The sequence below is a fragment of the Phodopus roborovskii genome, unplaced genomic scaffold (assembly GCF_943737965.1).
Source record: "Phodopus roborovskii unplaced genomic scaffold, PHOROB, whole genome shotgun sequence".
NCBI lineage: Eukaryota > Metazoa > Chordata > Mammalia > Rodentia > Cricetidae > Phodopus > Phodopus roborovskii.
The window spans coordinates 27,166,550-27,189,000 of record NW_026125295.1 but is presented as its reverse complement, the minus strand read 5'-3'; positions in this window follow the sequence as shown (position 1 = coordinate 27,189,000).

Here is a 22,451-nt window from a genome sequence, read left to right as displayed (position 1 = left end):
TGGATTTCACCACACATAATTCAGAGTCATTTACACTTTTTGGCAAGTACCTATATATAGTTGAAGTGCTGATTAATTTGCTGGATCAGCAGTGTATTTAGTTCTGAGGCTTTATACTTAGAGACAACCATAACATGTCCCTTTTTTGAGAGCTCCTGAGTTTATAGGGATAATATTGCTCACCTATCTGTGAGACCTCTGAAATGATCTCATAGAAAGCTGTAACCCTCAGATATACTGCTCCTCTTCAACACTTACTTATTCGGTAACATCATTGTGAGTATCAAAGCAATGGCATTTCCCAGCTAAATCTCACTAATGGTTTAGTTAAAAACCTCAACTTACCATATAACATTGTTCATGAAGCCCATGAATACAGTGCTGGCTAGCATTGATCTAGTCCTAGATTTTGTCACTGCTGATGGGACAGTCCATGTAGTCAGAGGAGTATTGTATATTAAAGCACTGTTCTGTCCTGCTATTTTTGTTGGTTGTGTTGTGACACTCAGTAAATTTAAAACAGTGTTATTCTGGCTTCCTACCTAGTGGTGGGGGCCATATCCTCACTCAATAGCTGAGGCTTGGACTCTAACTATGATATTAGTAACGCTAGTATACTTCACCACTTGCTGGGTTAGAGGGAAACCGTGGTCTATGACAGCATGGGATTCAGGATGTCTGATCACTTTACATAGTTATTCATGGTGGTCACCACTTGAAACAACATAAAATTTGATATCCTTCTAGCTCTTTATTACGACATCATTATGGCAAAAATCAGATTGACAAGTTCATGCTGCACCCGACTCAATCCTTTCTAGGATCTTAGGTGTTTCTTAACTGCTCTTTCTGGGTTCCTGAAACTGCTACCTCTGCAATAGCCCTTGCTCTCACTGCTGTAGAGAAGATACAAATATACCCATGTCCATTTTACAACCAACATGTTGTGCTGGCACTGTGGCATGGCAATAGTGGATACATGATTAATAAGTAACAGAGCACCCTTGCTTGCCTTCAACATTAGAAGGTGACCCCCATCCATCTCTAGTGTTTTGACAAGTTGACAGAAATATTGGTAGCTACTGTCATTTATGAAGACTCCCCTCATACTTTTCATTTCTTTCCCATGAATTATAGAGGCATCCTGACCTTGCCTTTCTGGATTGCAGAAGTTAATCTTTACTAGCATTAATTCCAAAGGAATAAAACAACTTATCATCATCAATTACAAGCTGAAATATACTAGCAAACAGAGGATAGTTCTCCTTGCAACAAAGGTTGTTGGAATGTTGAGCACAAGAGTAGTGAGAGAGCAAATGCCTCCAGACCACATCATATCTAACCATTCACTGCCCACAGGGGGCCATTGCATCCTTCAAAGGAAAAAACAAATGCTTTTGAGGTGTGTTTTCTTATTTAAATAACTCATGTTTTCAATGCCCTAGGCTTATGCTTTTCCATATTTTCAGGATGTACAAGTGTGAATTAAAACAACAAAGTAAGGCTATTTTAAATCAGGTCTCACTCTTCTGAGATAAGATTAAATATTCAATTTTTCAATAGTGATAAGGCAGAATATAATTTAAAGGACGCTTAATTTGTGGGATAGCGAATGAAGTCAGAGGAGCTTGCTTTTCTAAATTCATCATGGGAGAGCCTCACAGTTTATCCAAAATAAATAGATGCTCAAAAGTCCAATATTGACTTTGTATTAAATCAATAAGATTTGTACTTGCATGCTTCTCTGTCTGAAAATAATAGATAGACAGGGTAAGGGAGGATTAAACACATTGAAATTTAAAAGCGACATTTGTAAAAATTTAAAAAAAAATGTGTTTATGTTATAGCACTGGCAGAAAACTTGAGATACTGTATATTTGTATGTGTGCCCATATTCATGTGTGACAACATGCATGTTATTATTAGAGAGTTACTCTTAAAGTATTCTGTTGTCAGGCATGATGTCACATGCTTTTAATTCCAGCAATTGGGAGGCAGAAGCCAGCCTGGTCTGTAAAGCTAGTTCCACAATATATAGAGCTTTATTACACAGAGAAATGCTGTCTTGAAAAACCGATTTAAAAAAAAATCTGAAGTAAAGACCACTAAATAATCACCCACTACACTATTTTGAACAACACTTTTCTTAATTAAAGTAAAATATGAAAATTATATTCCATGATGTAGAATAAAGTAAACTACTGCTTGGGCAATTTCTATTTAGCAAGATCCATTAGTTTCTGTGTTTATTTCTCTCAAAAAGGTAGAGCAAATCATGATGTTTCTTCCTACTTGTATTCATTTTAAGGAGATGCATGTGATCTACATGTGGTTCTATGACTGAATACTTACAGTGAAATCAGGCTTCATGAAGCAATAACCAGGAAACAATGTAAGCTTCTTAGTCTTCTGACACTCGTTTGTTTTATACAGTTACTGAGAATTTGTCTTGGGTCATGTGATCTGGATGCAAATATGATTTATAGACTTATAAAAGGCTTCAAAGTCAGTGGTAATGATGAGGTTTGCTTGAGCATGCTGAACAGTGGTCAATTCAGATTCTCAGATGTAGGAAAAGTGGGGAACTATTTCACAAACTAGAGAGTATTCAAACCAGGGACGTTTCCATTATAAAAGAATTTCAAACAAAAAAAGAATTTTTTATTTCACTGTACACTGGATGCAGACTTTTTAACATATGTATATATGTGTAATTTCACTTTACACTGTGACTAAATTCTTACATCAACAGACTACTTTTCTTCTTCTTTTTCTGTCATTACTACCATTTTATATAATTTAAACAGAAATAGAAATATTAAAGAGAAGAAACCTAGCTGATTTTGCCCACAAGTCTTTTGCCACATCACAAGAAGCAAGTTTTTGGAACATGTATTACACAAAACCAAAGCTCCTTAAATCCCATGTAATGAAGTAAGAAGAAAATGATTAAAAACTAGAGAAATAAAATACTGAAGAAAATCCTTTTATTTAAATGTAAATGTTTGAGTAATTATGCAACAATGGGCATTTCCTTGATATTGCTACACAAAATTACATGCAGAAATTTCAAAGTGACAAATGGTGCAAGACTTTAGAATATTTTGAGTAATTTCATTAACTGATATTGTCACCAAATAAATAATGACTAAGAAAATATTACATACTGGGTGATGGTGTTGCACATCTTTATTTCCACCAGGCACCCTGGTCTGAAAAGAAAATATGATCTTACAGACTTTGAAGAAAGCCCCTCCTACTAGATGGCCCTGTTAATTAGAGAAAGAGTTAAAATAGTGATGGAGAGAGGGCAGGCATCAACACAACATGAAATGGAACAGGTAGTTGTACATCTTTGAACCAAGGGAGGGTAGTTTCCCCAAGGGCAGAGCCAATAATTTTAAGAGAAAAAAAATTCAAGTGTATTGGTATCTAAGTAACCGCAAGGTCAAGAGCTGGGCTGAACTGCTAGCTTATAAACAATTAGGCAATCATTAGGGGTTATGGGGAAAATGATCAATTCACTGACAAACGACTAATGAATTTTCATTGCCAGTACTCAGCAGTCTTTATTCACAAAGACATACGCCTTCAGGGACAGCAGGGGTCACTGCCATACACTACTTCCTTGTGCACTGCACCTTGTGCCTGTGATGGAGGCACATTCATGTGTGGCTGCTATCTGATGTTTCCATCACCCTTTCACAGTATCTTGCAATTAAACATACCTAGCACTTCAAGTTGAATGATTTGGTGTTCTCAGAATCAACAGAATATTAGTCATTAAAGTCAGTATATACCTTTCTGAACTGCTCTTGAATTATGTGACATTTTTGGCTCCAGAATCATCTTTCTATTTTTCATATCTGACTAGTTGTTGTGCCAGTGGGCTGAAAATACCATGAAACAATTTCAGACAGGAGGCACATTCCCTGCACTCATGGACTTCCGCAGAGAGGCGAGGAAGCAATAAGCCGAGGACAGGCATCTGAGAGGCAGGACAGCTGGCACTTTCGTGTTGGAGGTACAGGAATAACACTCACGAATGCTTGAGAACATTTGCCTTTGACCAGCTGGCTATGAACTTGACCTTATTTCAGACAGCGGCTTTTCCTTTTCACCCACAGCACAGCTGAGGTTTAGAATAGAGTTCATTTAGCTCAACTTTCAAAAAGAGATTGATTCAAAGCCTACTTCCTTTTGAAGGCCAAATGCCATGAGGGTTTCTTTTCCTCTGTGTTTAAAGATTTATGAAAAACTAATTACGTGGATTGTTCTTCAATGAGAAAGAATGGATCCTGTGCTTTCTGTTTCTAGTCTGGCCATATTTATTTCAGATGAATTAAGGGCTGATGGAATCTTAGATTTTAAATGATTTTATGACATTTGATTAAAACATACAGTTTTTAATAGAAGTACATAATATCTTGAATATGATTATTATATTGAATGATTGTGAATAAAGTCATTTTTAAAATTTATTTACTTTTTTCATTTTACATATCGATCCCAGTTTCCTCTCTCTCCCTCCCTCCCTACCTCTCTCCCTCTTTTCCTCACTCACTCCCCCCTCACATGCACTCTGACCACCCTCCCCTCCCATCCCCACACTTCACATGTAGGGTGATGTCATCCAGGAGGGGCTCATCTAAATCTGTGAAGTCATTTGAAGTAGGGACTAGGATTTCTCTCCTATCTCTAGATTAAAAAAGTATCCCTCTATGGGGGATGAGCCCGCAAGTTCCTTTTGTGCACCAGGAATACATCCTGGTTCCACTGTCTGAGGTCCCTTAGACTGCTCAGGCCTTCTAGCTGAGATCCATGTTCAAGGGGTCTGAGTCAGTCCGATGCTGGCTTCCCAGCTATCAGTCTGGGGAGCCAGTTAGCTCCTCCTTGTTCAGGTCAGCTGTCTCTATGTGTTTCTGCAATCTGGTCTTGTCCTCTTTCTCTGCATCTGGATTCTAGTTCAACTCAGTGTTTAGTTGTGGGTGTTTGCTTCTGTTTCCAACAGGTACTAGATGAGGGCTCTATGATGGTGGATAAGTTAGTCATCAATCTCATTATCATGAAGCCTTTCCACTGTTGCTCATGTTGTTAGTTGGGGTCAGTTTCGTGGGTGGGTCTCTGGATATTTCTCTTGAGTCAGTTTTCTCATCAAACCTATAATGGCTTCTTCTTTTATGGAGTCTTTCTCCACCCACTTTTTTTTTTCTCTCATCTATTCCTCCCCTGACTCAATCTTTAAAGTCACTTTTTTAGACTAGAAACAATTTTATTTTACATATCAAGCCCAGTTCCCTCTCCCTCCCGTCCTCCCATACCACCCACTGACCCCTGATTCCACCCCCTTTCTGCTTCTATGGGGGACCATCAAAGTCTGCCTAGGCCTGTCCCCAATGTCAAGGCTGAGAGAAATGGGCTCCCAAAGTCCATTCATACACTAGGGATAGAAGTGAAAAGATGTCTTTCTATTTGATAGTATAAAGTATAAATATAAAATTACCTGAATTTGAAAGACCTGAATAAAACATCCTTTAGCTCTGAAGCATAATGCTTACCAAATGTATATTTTATCCCAGATTAGGTAAAAATATTCATTAATTATTAAACCAAACATGTATACTATTTATAGAATAAAAGTACTGCAAGTACCCATATTCCTTCAGTTTGGATGTTGATTAGATAGGACTGAGTGGATAGGACACTGAGAAAATCTCTAAAATAGCACTGGAAGGGTCAGTTGATGCAGCTAATATGGTATAGAATGGCTCCCATAATTTTACACAGAGAAAGAATCTATATAACTTGAATTCAGTGGCATCTAGGCTAAAGTGTGTGGTATTCCTCCTAACGATGAGAACACAGGCAATACATACTCCACAGAGAAATCTGCATTTATCTATCTAAATAGTGTAATGTTTCCATCTTCATGTTACTTCTAAAATCTAGGACCGCAAACATCCCAGTGACATCTTTTGCCTGTTGTACACCCAGACCTTGCACAGTGCCCTGAATGTCTCACAGTGGGCCTGTTTGTGTTTAACTCTTTACCACTATATTAGACAAAGTTGACCCACTGGTTATATTTCAGCCTCTAGGAACTAGGCAAGGACTTTGTAAACGTTGCAGTGATCACCAAGTAGAACCCAGCTTCCAAAGAGAAGGAAAGAGGAGAAAGTGATTAAAGACGGGAAGAGAATGTTGAGAAGTTAGACCAGTAGTGCTGAAACACTTAAGTCTATATTAAAAATTTTATTTTAATTTTTTAAAATATGAAATGTTTCATATTAGGGTGGAATTTGAGTTTATTTATGCATATACTCTGTTTCCAAGATTGTTAATGATGCAATTAGATAAAGACATTATCTGATTTTAAAAACATTGCAAAAATTGTGGTTTGAGAGATGGCTCAACAGTTATGAGTGTTGATTGCTCTTGTAGAGCACACAGGTTTGGTTTCCAGAATTCTCACAGCATCTCACAACTGTCTGCAACCCTGGCTCTAGAGGTTCTAATGTCTCTTCTTACTTGACCAGGCTTCAACTATACACAACACACATGCATACACTGAGTGATAAATACACATACATAAAATTAACCCCCAAAATTAAAATTACAATAAAAATATTTTTTTCAAAAGCATTCTAAGTAGAGAATAACTCAAAGCAATCACATTAAAATCAGCACTATTTAATAGTTCACTATACCAACCCTTTTTGAGTGTGATGCTCAAATGTGGAGCAATAAGTCAAAAGAAGGAAATTAAAAGGAAACACATAGGTAAAGAAAAAGCCAAACTATCCCTGTTAGAATACAGTGTGATATTACATATAAGATCTCCAAAATTACTCCAGAAAGCTTACACATTTCAACAAATGAAAAGATACAAATTCAACTTACAAAAGTCAGTAGCCGTTCTATATACTAACAACAGAGAAGGAGACCACAAACACACTCCCATTTACTACAGCCTCAGTGAGAACAGTATATCTTGGAATAAGCATAACCAAGGAGGTGAAAGAATTCTACAATGAAATCTTTAAATACCCAAAGAATGAGATGGAGTAAGACACTAGAAAATGGCAAGATTCCCTAGGCTCATGTTTAGGTAGAATTAATATGTGAAAATAAACATTCTATTTAAAAGCAAAACACAGATTAAACGAAATTTCAATCAAAATCTTCACAATAGTCTTCAAAGAAGAAAAAAAATCCTAAAATTAATGTGGAATCTCAAAAGATGATAGATAGCCAAAATAATCCTGAGTAAAATTTATAATGATAGTGGGATAACTTAGTATCCAAGCATCTGTACTGGCCTGTCCTAGGGGTTCTGAAAGGATATGCTCTCAGCTGCATCTACTGAGAGAACCACCTATGTATATTCACTTTGTTCCCTAAAAAAAAAAAAAAAAAAAAAAAAGGCCATGCCCACCCCCCATCCTCCTCCTCTCTTTCTTTCTCTGCTTTTGTCTGTCTGTCTGCCACACACCCCCTTTTTTCTTCTCTCCTGCTGTTCCTTTCCCTGGAAGCTGCTGGTCTCCTCACTCCAATTCTTCCCTCCCCTTCCCCCTTTTTATGATCCCTCTCCCTAATTAAAAAAAAAAAAAACCTTTTGCTTGAACCCTGTTGCATGGGGTCTTCCTCTCCAGCACTGCTTTTCTTAAATTACAACAATTTTCCACTCCAAAATTGATGATACATAACAGAGCTATCATAATAAAAGTAAGTTGGACTGGCACAATGCCACTGTTTCCAAAATGTATTTTATAAACTTATCCTAATATGATAAATAAATAAGACTCTCACCCTTCATTTATACAACAGAGTCCATTACAGAAACTGCCAACTTGTCAAATTATAGAAAGGTAACTGTGGGGTACCGAGGACCCCACAGTTATAGATAGATCTATAACAAACCTGAATATTTAGGGAACATTGTGGGAGAAGGAATGGAAATATTATAGGAGATAGAGGACAATGTCTTATGTAAGAAAATGTCTTCTATAGTTGACAGGACAGCTACACCCATAAGTCTCAATAGTGTGGCTTCCTAAATTAGACAATGACACACTGATGATTTTGCCAGAATGCATGGGGGAAATCTAACATGGCCTCACCTCTAGATGAAGAGCTACAGGCAATTAACAATAGCTGAGAGAGGGAATATTGTACAATATTATTTTAACTAGGCAAAGATTATTACATTTGTTTATGCTGCAGAACTTTTTTTTAAACTGTGCAAAGGTATGTTACTTTTGTTTATGCTGCCTTTGTTTAATGATGTAAGGATGTGTGTTCACTTATGTAAAGATGAATTGCTCCTGTTTCACCTTGCCTGCATAAGACACTTGATTGGTCTAATGAAAAGCTCAACAGCCAATAACTAGGTAGAGCAAGGATAGGCAGAGATGGTGGTCAGAGAGAATAAATAGGAGGAGAAATCTAGGCTTAAGAGATAAAAGAAAGGTAGAACAAGAGAGAGAAGACAAGAATAAGTGTCACACCAGGGGCAAGAAGCCAGGAAGATGCTAGCCAGTCAGACATAGAGAGTCAAAGGTAAAAATCTCCAAGGCAAAAGGTAGATAAATAGGTTAATTTAAATAAAATAGCTAGCCAGAAACATTCCTAATTGAGGCTGAGCATTCAAAACTAATAGTAAATTTCTGTATCATGATTTGGAGGCTGGTTGGTAGCCAGAAAGAAAAAGTCTGGTACAAGTGAGAATTAATACTTTTCAGGCATCACCTCACTAAATGGTTATTTAATACAGAAGTCAGATCCAAAATCATATTCATAGTAGCAGTAGTAAATGGATTCAGTGGGTTACTTTCTGTATGTATTTGCATATACATACATGTAACAGTTATAATTAAAGAAAAGATGCCATGAATTTGTGATATGGTTATTTTTATTATCACTCATTACTATATTTTAAGAATGTGTTATTAATTTTCCCTTTATAATAACATTTGAATTCAGTTTCTTCCCAGTAGGTAACCATTCACATTCTTCTCTATTCACCATATCATAAAGTTTTAATGTGTCTATGATTACTCACAGTTCTTGTTTAAACTGTAAAGTCCAGATCTTTACTCTTATTAGGAGAGTCTAGAAAGCCAGAGTCACATATTTAGTATATCATGCTCAATAAGTAGCTCCCATGTGTATTTAGGAGTGAATCTATTACTCTAGAAAATGTTAGCCTAAGGAATTTTCTTTCCTCAGTCTCTAAGAGCCGTTTGTCATTTTATTTGAAAATTTAAGAGTTACTTCCATATTTTTTTTCATTATTTAAGTTCTTCCCTTTCACAAATAATGATCATTCTGTACTGTTCTATTTTTTAAAGTATGCTTTTAGTTTAATTACATGGGCCTATATCTCAACTTATTAATTAGCCACTAAGCTCTTTATCATGTAGCACCTTTGTACTTTATCAAGCTTCACAGTATCCTCTCCTTCTTAAGTCTTGCCCTATAAGTAGATGTAGTTCAGAAATCTGACTATCCAATGTGCCACACATTTTGTCACTCTGAGGTCAATTCTCACATATTAAACCCTGTTGTGCATACTGGAATTGTGGTTTTATTACTTAGAATCTAGGAGAAAAACTTTCAAAGACAAAATTCAATGATATAATCATGTTCCATTATGCGAGTTATATATTATGGTCCAATATTAATTCTGTTCAGTTCAATGATGACCATATGATAATTCTAGATGGAACATGAAGTTGCTAAAGATGTTCAGAAAAAAATGTATGTAGAAGAAAGAAGTCATGAAATAGAGAGCTAAACGAATATATGTCTGTATTGGTATAAGAGTGATATTGATTACATGCTCTGATAGACTTTAAAGGACAATGCTATGATATTTCATTTCAATTCAAACTCATGAATATAGTACAAATCATGATACTCTTACCTTTAAATGTCTTCTTTTAAAGAAAGTTGAAGATTTTAAACAAAACTTTGGACATATATTTATTTGTGGCATGTAAAATACTTCTATGAAAAGGGCCTTATGGGTTCTTTCTCATTATTATTAAAGCACTATCACAGGATAAGTTCCACATAAACATAATGTTAATTAAGATGATGGACCTGAACAAAACAGCAGATGACCAGACTCTGAATAACACACCATAATAAAGTGATGATATTATGAAGCTCTTTGTCATCATCATAGATAGACTAAGTGCCTTGCCTTGGGTTCTGTTAGTGAGTGAGAGCAGACATGATCATTGATGTCAAGTCCCTAAGGGTAGAAAAACACCAGTCACATAACTTCACAAGAAAGTATGAGGTTAAGTAGACAGCTGTGAGGTGAAAGCATATTGTATATGGTCTATTTAACTAAAGAACCTTCCTACACAGGATTATATGAGCAAATAAACTCTGCAGAAAACTTGTTAAGTCAGTATTGAGGCAGTCAGTAAGAAATGTGAAGACAGGAAAGTCATAAGCATATTCCAGGCTAAATACAGCAAATGTAAGGGGCCTGAAGCTAAATAAAATAAAATAAAATAAAAATGTTGGTTTGTCCTGATGAAAAAACTTGGGGGTGAAATTCTCTTTTGGCTCATGGTTTGAGGAGTATCAGTAAGGAAATGGAGGAGTAGATTAGTTTTTTTTCATGGGACCAGGAAGCAGGAGTAAAGCTCAAACTGCTTGACTTCTTCTTCACAATTTAGTTCCAACCAGCTCCAACTTATCCAACGTTGCATGTTATATTGATATCATGTCCTCTGTCTCTGTGTAGACATGTCGTTATAATATTCCCCACCAACACACCCAGAAGCAAGTTAGCACAGTGGGGATATATTAGCAATTAGTAATTACTATGGAAACCATGAAGACAAGAGAGCAGCTAGGAAAGAAAGGGTAGCATAACATATGAAAGCTAGGAGCATATGCAGTGATACAAGGAGTACAGGCTTTTCTCTAACAATGAGAAAGTAATTAGGAAACTGTAATAAATTTGATTAAGTGTGCAATGTTGTCTGAAACATGTTTTAAGAATAGGACAGCAGTTGAAATCTGAAGAACATGCAAGAAAGGATCTTGTGTAGATACCAGGAGATATGACCACAAGCTATTGCCATAATTAGGATGGGAAGAAATAGTAACTTATGGTGTAATACAAAAACGAAGCAGTTAAATGTATTTAGGAAATGTACTGAAGTGATAGATTTTTATAACTTGACACTGTAGTAACATGGGAAAGAGGAACATATATAAGCTGTGGGCTTGGGTTCCCAGACTGTGATAAATCACATCATCACTGGAAATGATAAAAAGTGAGCAACACTTGACTAGTGTCACATTGTTTTTCAGAGAGATAAGTACTCAAAGTACTTACACCTTCACTGACATAGGTGGTCTTGCCATCAGTTTTGAGTACAAAGTGGTTCACTAAAATATTCCACATACAGACATTTTATGCAAATGATAGAGATGAATTTTAAATTAGGAAAACATAGACACAATAAAGTGACAAATACTTATACTGTGCAAGTAATAAAAAATAAGCTTTACTTACTGGCATTTTCCTTGCCTTTTTCATGTATCTTATGTATTTTTCTCAAGTTATTAGACTCTACATAGAAAGTAGTTAAATGAGTCCTCCAAGGAGAACAAGATTTAGCAAAATGAACTTTTTGAACTTGGAAATCACCAGGTTCTTGAAGAATGTCAGTGTTTGTTGAAAATACTTTAGAAAGCAATTCAGAAATTGGCTTGTTAGAAGAATAAGGAGCTGCACAAGTTGGAGCAGGTCCTAACCCATTAAGAGAGAGAGGAGGAAAAAAACAGTCATTTGGTTTAAAAAAATGCTTGTTTGAATAATATGCCCTCTTCATTTCTTGCAGCATCTCAGGCACCTCACAATCTGCCTGTGTTTTGTAGCTGACCATATTCCCACTGTTGTGGCCATCATTTGCACAGACTTCAATTGGATCAACTATTGTCTTAGTATCACATTCAGTTGATAACCAATCTCAGTGGAAATATTCATAAGGTATATGAAATTTTTAAACCCTGGAACAATTCTGTAAATACAGAAGTTATACTTTGCTGAGTCAGTACACTTCCAATATATGCTACAAATGTATTATTACACAGAACTCCATATGATATAGCAAAAAAAGCCTTGTAGATGGATAGTGTTGTTATGCCACAGGGTATTTTAATGATGAGTAATAGGTTTTATACAGAAATATCTGATAGAATCACTGTAAGGAGTATGGTTTTCCCTCCCGCCGCCAGTCTGGTCTTGTCCTGCTGCTGCACCAGCCCCAAATAATACAGAGACTCTGTTTTTGATACAATGCTGTTGGCCCTGTTACTTGTTTCTTATGGGCTAGCTCTGTCTTAATTATTAACACATTTCTGCTGATCTATGTACTTCTCTTACCGGGGAGCCAGCCGGCATACTGCTTTCTCCTGACTCTCCATCTTGGCTCTCCTTACTACTTCCTCTTTCCTCCTTGTCTCCTAGTCCCGCCTATCTTGCTTTCCTATTGGCCAACAGTGCTTTATTCATTAACCAGTATGAGAAACATATACAGAATGGCATCTCCCATCATATCCTCTTTTCTGTCTAAATAAAAAGAAGGGTTTTAACCTTAGCATAGCAAAATATTAACACAACAGTTATTAAATAAGAATCACAGTTAATAGTTAGTCCATTAGCATTTAGCAAGATTAAAAGAAACTATTCTATTATCTATCTTATCTTTGTGAGTCTAAAGTCTATGTGTAACTTATCTTTAATCCTAACTAAGGAAAACTAACTATAACTATCTGTCTTCAACTCCTTCAAAGACCACAGAAAGATAGTATATAAACTCTAGAAATGACAGAGACATCTTGCCTTTTCAGTCACCTGAAGTTCTTCTATAATCTTCCATCTTCAGCCCATAGGCCATAGTGTGTCTAGCAGACTCTTCAACAAAGCAGTAAACTTTAAACTGTCTTCTTGTATTGGCAGTTTGTCCGTCACTTTTCTCTGTGTCCTGCAAACTGTCTGGTAGACTCTTCCATGAAGCAGGAACTGTGTAGTAATGTCTGTCTTGAATCAGCAGTCACTTTTCTGTGGGTCCTTGCATGTCAAGTTTATATAGCACAAAGTCAAACATTCCAGACAAGAGCAGTATCTTGTCCAAATGGCTAGTCTTGCCATATTGGAGGCAAACTCCATAACATGTTTCTTTAATGTCCATCTTTATCTTCCTTTCTGAAGCAGGTGGAATTGCCAGGAGCATTTATGTCTTACTGTCAAGAAAAACCTAAAACATTTTAAATGCCATATTCTGTATGTCTTTGAAAGGTTTGAAGAATGCCTATCTATCTCAAATACATCTCTGCAGATCACAATTTCTAATTTAAGTTCTATAAAATTAGTATAAAGTAGCTTTCAGTATATCTACTTTTCTGATCAAGAATTTATGGCTTAATGATATTAATGATTTGCTACTTTAACTCAGCTTGAAAGAAGAAAGTCTATGATATAGCTTGTGAATTGTGTATATAAGTTTATAGCATTTCAATTAAAAATGCATTCTAAAATGCATTCTAGGTCAATTTCTTCATCATATGCATTTTTGGTATTTCTATAAATAATTGAAATGGAAAAAACTTTCTTATTCATCTTCTGTAGTTTTACATTTAATTAAAGATTTTCATGTGTTTATTATTTTATAGTATTATATCTAGGTTTTGAGAAAGGGCAACTTTAATAGCACCATACATTCCTATCAGTTCTTTTATAGTTTTTCAAGTGGTACAGTTTCCTCCAGTCATATTTAGAATCTGTACAGTCCTGTGTGTGTGTGTGTGTGTGTGTGTGTGTAGAAAATATGACTAGCATTTAATAAGGAAGTGCATTTCTGATTACTACTAATTTGTCATTGGTGACACTATATGCCACAAATACTCATTGTATATATCTTTGTTATAAAAGATCTCATGAAGCTGTTATTTTATTTCAACATAAAGTAAGTGTTTAAATAATATATTGGATAACAAATCAGTATCAAAGAGATTAAAAAAAATGTGTGACACTGAATGGGTTTTCCAAGACTAAAATATTAACATGATTTTACAATGTAGAGAAAGTTATTTTAAGAACAGATTTAATCAGATTCTGGTTTTTATAAAATGTATGAATTCATTTTAGCGGTTCAGATAAATCCTTGTGACATTTTATTTAAAGCCATGAGTCAGCTCCCAATCAACATTCCAGCAGATCTATCAGTGAGCACTGCTGAGTGTCACCTCTTCTCAGAGATCATCTTGCTGCTCCCTGATAAAAGGAAAGGCAATTCTGTGAGGAGTTAGCTGAACTTTATGCAGTTCTCTCAAAGCCATGTTACACTTTATCTATTTATACCTTGCCCAGTTTTCTTCATATCCTAATTCTCCCATGTCCCTGATTGCCACAAGTTTCCTAAAGAACTGATGGAATTTCATAAATTCAAAGTGTCATACGTAAGTTAAACAGCAGCTAGAGCACAAAATCTGGAGACCACAGCCCACAGCAGGAGGTTCTAATTTAAAGTCCATGTTTATCCAATGTAGACACTTCCCTGTAACCTTCATTATCAGCTCTGGTGTATTTTACCTCATTTCTGGTGTACTTACTTGTCATACTCTACTGTGGCTGGTATTAAGCACTACTGCTAGACAGTAAAAACAAAAACTTGGATCTTTATGTTTTTCACACAGACAGGCTCTCACTATTTAGGTCTGGCTATCTTATTACTCACTATGGAGACCAGGCTGGCCTTGAACTCAGAGACACATCTATCATCTGCCTATAAAGTGCTGAGAGTAAAATCTTGGTCCACTACACCTGGACCATTAGTTTTTATTTTAATTTAAAAGGCAATTAATGGGTAATTTTTTTTGAAACTAGCATTAATTTAGTTGGAACAAAACTAAATTACTCATAGCTAGTCAGACTAGAATACAAGTGTCTGTGGTGGTTTGCAGATTATTTTAAAGACAGAGAACATCTGTGGCAGGGGGAGAAAATACAGATTTTAAAAAGTAATGGAAAATGTCCCTGCAAATGACATTAGGTCAATAAATATTAAAATTAAGTATAAATAGGTAATGAATAAGATGTATACTTATTTGAAAAGGATTTCATAATAGATTCTGTGATGACTATACTCTCTCCATTTCCTTGTGTGCTCAAATCCTGTAAAAGGTCCTCTATTTCAATTTGTCTGGCCTTTGATATGTCACTTCAGTGATCCTGCTGTATAAGGTTTAAATGACTGACTTGCCTTGCTCCCTTATTCTAGTCTTGCTTGTTCTCATGTGGGTAATCACTGGGGGAGGTGGTAACAGGATGTTAAGAACTATTCAGTGACCAGTGTTGTAAATTTTAAAATGTCATGAGGAAAGATGGCATGACACAAAGGTTGTGTGAAGAGGCTTTTTATGGGGGAAAGTGAATGGGAAAAGAGGAGACCAGACACTAGAGACAGAAGAGGCAGAAGACAGAGAGAGAGAGAGAGAGAGAGAGAGAGAGAGAGAGAGAGAGAGAGAGAGAGAGAGAAATGGGAGGTGGGCAAAAGCCCTTTTAAAAGGGAATTAGTAAACATGCCACAGGTTGTGCTTTTAGTGGATGCTGTTGAGGACATATCCTGTCAGAATTCCAAGGGCAGGCAAGTTCAGATGCCTGAATACTAAAAGCCAAAGCTGAGAGAGACTCTGATTGACAGCCATCAACAGCTGGGGAATCACTTCATAGAAACTGCTTTGGGTAACCACCTCACAAGCTTGTAAAGCATTTCCTCCCAGGCTGAGCTCAGGGGTGACTGCAGACATGACAGTCTTGAATGCTGCTTTCAGATGAGATCTGGAAGTATAAGTAGTTCACCTTATAAATTTTTGTTATAAATTTATATATAATTAAATAAAACTGTTTAGCATATGACTTAGTCACATCAGTTTAGTTGCTAAGAAATTCTGGTTATTCCAGACAAAGTTAGTGTATTACATTATGATTACATTTGCTGTTATAGAAAATATACCAGATCACTGAACTCAAGTCAGACATACTTTTTTTTTTTTCCCTCACAAAAACAAATCCTGACAATGAAGAGTCAGGGTGAGTCTTTAGACTCTATTGTTGATAGTTTCAACGAAAAAGTCTTTCAGTGTTAGATGTGACTATGCAAGTAGAAATGAGAGGTAGAATTAAAAGGAAAGAGAATCAGTGCAAAGCAAGACATTCTGATTCTTTGTAAGACAAAGCATAGCTGCCATGAAGCATACTCACCCCAGTCTCTTTTAGAGGCTCATTCATTTGAGTAATACTGTAATTTCATTATTTGGGGAGAAATGGAATCTGAGACTCAGGAAGTCAGCATCTTTGCCACAAAACTTAGTTTCTAAAATTATTGAAACTGAGCTAAATAAAGTATTGCCAATTAAATATCAAAATGGGTTATAAACACAATTACTTTCCTGAATTGTTTGTGGAATCTGAACTTAGAATGAAAGGATGAAACAAGATACAAGATTAATTAGTAAAATTACATTTATAATAATTTTATTATAATAATTCATACCTACACTCTAACATCTCTTTTTGAATTGTCAAATGGGCAAAAGTACCACACAATGTCAAATGAAATCAATATTCAGAGCTGAAGATTTATGCATGGGCTTCAAATAGCTTGGTATGAGAAAAGGTATCAAATTACCAGTACAGCTCTACTGTGTCACATTTCAGTAAATCATCATTAGTAACCAAGTCTAGGTGTCCACTTCACTTCCTGCTTTTGAGCTTATTGACCTTGAATAATCTCTGTACATTTAACCAAAGTAGAATATCAAGAAAAACAGGGAAAATTTAAGGAATAATATCTGATAAAAATATAGACAGGACAGCCTTTCCAGGAAACCATGTAAATTCAAGTTATTGAATAAATGCCTCAGTGTTGAATATTATATTGATCTACATGAGGCATTCTATCATGTTTATTGTCAGTTTAGCTGTCAATGATTTTGGAGACATGGTTGTTTTTATGCAGATGTTCTATTTCTAGAAATTTATCCTGGATATTAAAAGGTATGGTGTTTCAATTGTGGTAGAAGATATAGAGCATAAAAATATTATCAAGGAACTGTTCAAACACAGAGAATTAATTAATATGGTTAATTACACTATACACAGCTTTAAAGGTAAGATAAAGGGGACAGAGAGATGGCTCTGTGGTTAATAGTTGTTACTGACCTTGCAAAAGACCCTAGTTCAGTTTCCAGCACACACATGGCAAATGTGCAATCATTTTTAATGTCATTTCCATAGTATCTAATGCCTCTACTCACTTCCATGGGCTAATGGACACAATTGGTATACATATATTCAGTTACATGCACACATACACACTAAATTGAGTAAATGTGTATTTTAAAAGATTATGTGGACAATTTTTATAACTTGTCTTTAGTCCAACAAACAACTAGAAAGTGCTCCTACTACAGAATGTACTTAAGAAAATCCACAGTTACTTAATTTAAGATATGTGGTATATAATATTTAAAATATAAAGCTTGTGACTCGGAAACTACTTCTGATCATTTTATGGCATGTGTTACTCTGATGTCCATGCAGAAATTCTCTTTGAGGAAGCAGCAATACTAATGTAGAGGCCTCATTCCTGCAGCCTACTTTTCATAGTACAAGAAAGCCCTCTGAAAGCCGTTAACAAAGGGAAGCAGTCAATAATCCAATCCACCTGTGGTACCTGTGAACTATAACACTGACAATGTCGAAAGATATCTCTAAAGATGATATAATGGCCTTCATGATTGGCAGTAACCAATAGTTGTCTAATTAGACTTAAACCCACTCAATAGGAAGAAAATTATGCCTGATCCTGGAAAGTTAATTAGCTACCCATGCCTAGTACAGTCATGGATCACAAATAGAACTACTACCACTGATTTACTAGAACACCATCATTCCTAACTGTATCCTAAAACTTACTCTTATGCTCACCTGTGAGAGTATATATCTCCTCATCAGAATAGTATCTCCATAGAGTGAGCAGAAACTATTACCTAAAACCACAACTGTATCTACTAAAGGGATCAGTGGATCAAGGGGGTAAATCCACAACAAAATTTCTGCACCTAAGGTTCAGGAAACATTGTGGAAGAAAGGGAGGAAAGATTATGAGAATCACAGAACAAGCATAACTTCTGTGATAAATGGATCTTCTAGAAATGAAAAGGAAACTATACCCACAATAACCTCAAAAATATGCCTACCTAAGTAAGACCTGAACAAAGACAGTATCAACTGAAATGCTAATGCAAATAAGGGAAATCTTACTGAGTCTCACATCTCAACAAAGAACTACTAGTAACTAATGATTTCTCAGGAAGAATCTCCCAAATATAGGTCCCTAACTGGTTATCTAATAAAAAGATGGCTAAGGAAACATCACTGAAATGGGGGGTGATGGTGAGGGTGGTTACTGTAAGATCCATAATACAAGGAAGTTTGCTTGAAAAAAGTTCATCCTAGAAATAACTGCATAAGATCCACATCCATGCAACAAAGACATGTGTTCAACCATGTTTATAGCAGCATTACATTACTTGTAATAGGAAGGACCTGGAAGCAACTTAGATACCTCTCAACTGAAGAATGGATAAAGAAGATGTGGCACATTTACACAATGGAATATTACTCTGTGGAAAAACACAATGGAATCTTGGAATTCGCAGGCAAATGGATGGAACATGAAGAAATCATCCTGAATGAGGTAACCCAGTCATAAAAAAGAGGAACATGATATGTACTCGCTAATATATGGATTTTAGACATAGAACAAAGGATCATCATCCTATAATTCACACTGCCAGATAAACTAGGATACAAGGAGGATTCTAAGAAATTCATATAAGGTCCTTCACAGAAGAGGAAAGGGAAAAGATCTCCTGAGCATATTGGGGGAACAGGGGGACAGTGAGTGGAAAGGGAGCTAAGAGAAAGAGAAGGGGGAGAGGAAAGCACCTGAGACTAGGAAGATCAAGTCAGGGGAGGAATAGACTAGAGAAGACAGAGAGAGAGAAAGAGAGACAGAGAGAGAGAGACCATAAAAGAGGGAGCCATTATAGGTTAAAAGAGAAAACTGACTCTAGAGAAATGTCCAGAGACCTACAAAACTGACACCAACTAACAATTTGAACAACAGTGGAAAGACTACCATAAATGCCCTTCCCTGATAATGAGGTTGATGAATAACTTATCCACCATCATAGAGCCCTCATCTAGTAGCTGATGGAAATAGAAGCAGACACCCACAAATAAACACTGAGCCAAACTGGAATCCAGATACAGAGAGGGAGGACAAGAGCAGGCTACAGAAACCCAGAGAGACAGCTGACCTGAACTAGGAGGATCCAATGGGCCCCCAGACTGATTGCTGGGAATTCAGCATTAGACTCACTTAGACTCCCTGAACATGGGTCGGTGGAACCAGGATGTATGTATCCCTGGTGCAAAAAGGACTTTGGGAGCACATTCCACATGGAGGGATACTCCCTTAACCTAGAGGCAGGAGGGAAGGCCTAGTCCCTACTTCAAATGAACTGACAGATTCAGCTGACCCCTCCTGGAAGGGCATCACCCTACATTTGGAGTGGGGAAGGAATTGGAGGAGAGGGTGGTCAGGGAGCATGGGAGGGAGGGAGAGAGGAAAGAGGGAAGAAGAGGGAACTGGGATCAATATGTAAAATAAAAAAATAAAATAAATAGGTGCATAAAAGAATTGAACAACATCAAATTCAATGTACATGTAAATATGGAAGGGGTAAAAATTTCATGGGATCCCACCCCTAGACAAAGCAATCCCACAGATTAGCTCACTTATTGGTGTTCCAATTCAGAGTAGTCAGTCTTGATACTACATGCACACAAACAACAAAAACTAAGTCAGAAAGTTTATTTATATGAATATTAGTGCCTACACATGTGTGTGTGTGTGTGTGTGTGTGTGTGTGTACATGGGTATGTGTGTAACAGATATAATCAAAGAGGCTACCAACTTGATAGCGGTATTTCAAGGTGCAAAATAAAGTAACTGAAAGGTTTTAGAGGGGAAAATAATATAATTTAATTTCAATTAAAATATTGTAAATTACTTAAAAGCAAGAATAATTGAGATTTGGAAAATAACATGTAACACAGCTATGGAAATTAACATGTAACATGGCCTACACAAAATTAAGACTTCAATGTTGCATTATGAATGGCTCATGAGTTCTATACCTCCTGGCAGATATTTGTGGCTGCCAGAGGAAAAGACTGAGGTATCTATCAGTTTTTTCCAGTGGAATAGCCACTAGTCAGTTGCTCACTATATAATTACTACTCACGTTCCTAGAAGTAAGCCTAATCAAACACACTTAGCCACTGAAACACACACAGAGAGATAGAGAGAGATATGCAGAGACAGAGACAGAGACAGACAGAGAGAGACAGAGATATCTGAAACTGGGAGCAAGAGGATGTCAGTAAATATTAGCACACTATATTGTAATTCTATATGTGATTTTCAAAGATCACAAAAATACTGTGACTATGAGTCATAAATGATCCCAGCTCTGTGGTTCAAATGAGGAAAAGTATGCCAGCACAGATCCTTCTAAATATATGAGTTATTTATTTTTATTGTTGTAAATCTGCCCTTCAGTTTACTTGTAGAGGTTTGGAAGTCTATATTTTTTTGATAAATTTGTGATGCCTTTTATGAAGTTTTGGATAAGGTTTAATGGAATAAGAAAAAGAAAGGAAGGAACGAAGGAATGAAGGAAGGAAGGGAAGGCAAGGCAGGCATGCAGACAGATAGACAGACAGACAGACAGGCAGACAGACAGGCAGGCAGACAGGATGATAGATAGATAGAGAGAGAGAGAGAGAGAGAGAGAGAGAGAGAGAGAGAGAGAGAGAGAGAGAAAGACAGAGAGAGAGAGAGAAAGAAAGAAAGAAAGAAAGATAGATAGATAGATAGATAGATAGATAGATAGATAGATAGAAAGAAAGAAGCTCCAAGTCGTGTGCTTCCTCCTAGGACTCCTGCTTTGAAAATCCCCAAGAGAGTAATACAGCCTCATGAAATGATGAGGGCACTATTAGGCCCACGCAGTATTGTCATCTACCTTTGGGCTTGCTTGCTTTGCTGGCCTTGCTGGAGCTGCCATGCAAATTTGGTTCATAATCCTCTACTCAGATATCCAGGGTTGTATTTTAAGTCCCCCTTTTACTGACCTCTGGGTTAATTAAGTCACTACAAAACATTATTTCTTTGTGGGCAAAATAATGATGATAATAAATATTTTCAACCAACAACACAATTACCTTTGCAGTCAATCTAGAGTTTAAAATATATTCACCTACAGTCTCTGAAAGAATGTCTAGTACTCCAATTGCTAAACTTTCTTAAATTCTGTTAATAATATAAATCAACAACCTAGTACTATACATACTAATTAAAGAAATCTATAAAGCAATATTTGTATAGAAAACAAAGTTTAAATTATATGATTTGAACAACTGACTTTATCACAGTATTTAAATATACCTCGTTTCAGACTTTTGATAGTGAAAATGAATGAATGATTTACAAGGAAAGTGATAGAAATGAAAATGAAAAACAGCACTGTAAGATAAATCTCAGTTTTTAAATGCTTGTTACTCCTAAAGATTAATAAGAAAATAATATTTATTTGTTGAGTAATGAGTAAGAAAATAGTAGAAAGGAAAAGTATGAGTATTTCTGTGAAGGAAAAATAGGCAATATGGTTTCAAAAGTATTTATCGGAAATTTACTTTATAATATTGTTTATTTTAATTTAGCAAAGAGAGGGAGAAGAAAATGAAATTTTTTCCCATCACATCCCAGTCTCTACTTTCAGACAAAAGCACTGTTATGACAGCCATGATCTCCAAAGTCACCTTGGATGCACAGAATTTGCAAGTGATGGGTCCATTTTTCAAGTTTAGTTTTCCCTAACAATGAATTCTGCATTTCCATATGACAACTTATTTATGCTCAGTAATTTGTGTGACATGTTATGTTGTGTAACAGGATATGTGTAATATATTCTGCAGGTGTAGGGTATATGCAAGTACAGTCTTCAGATGGTTTGTTAACTGCATGGGGCTCATGTCAATGAATATTACTGAACATCTACTGACTGTTGAGATTCAGCAGATAAAGCAAAAAAGGAAAATAAGGCACGGAAATTTCTCCTGATCTTACGTTATTTTACCAGGTTAAGAAGAAACAATATAAAGGACAAGTAAATTCACTGTGTGCTAGGTTCTCAAGTGAACGTAATTGGGAAATAATAATAGTAAGTGGTAGGATGGGAAGACTTCTCTTCATTTTCCCTGAGATGAAAGAAGAACAGATGGT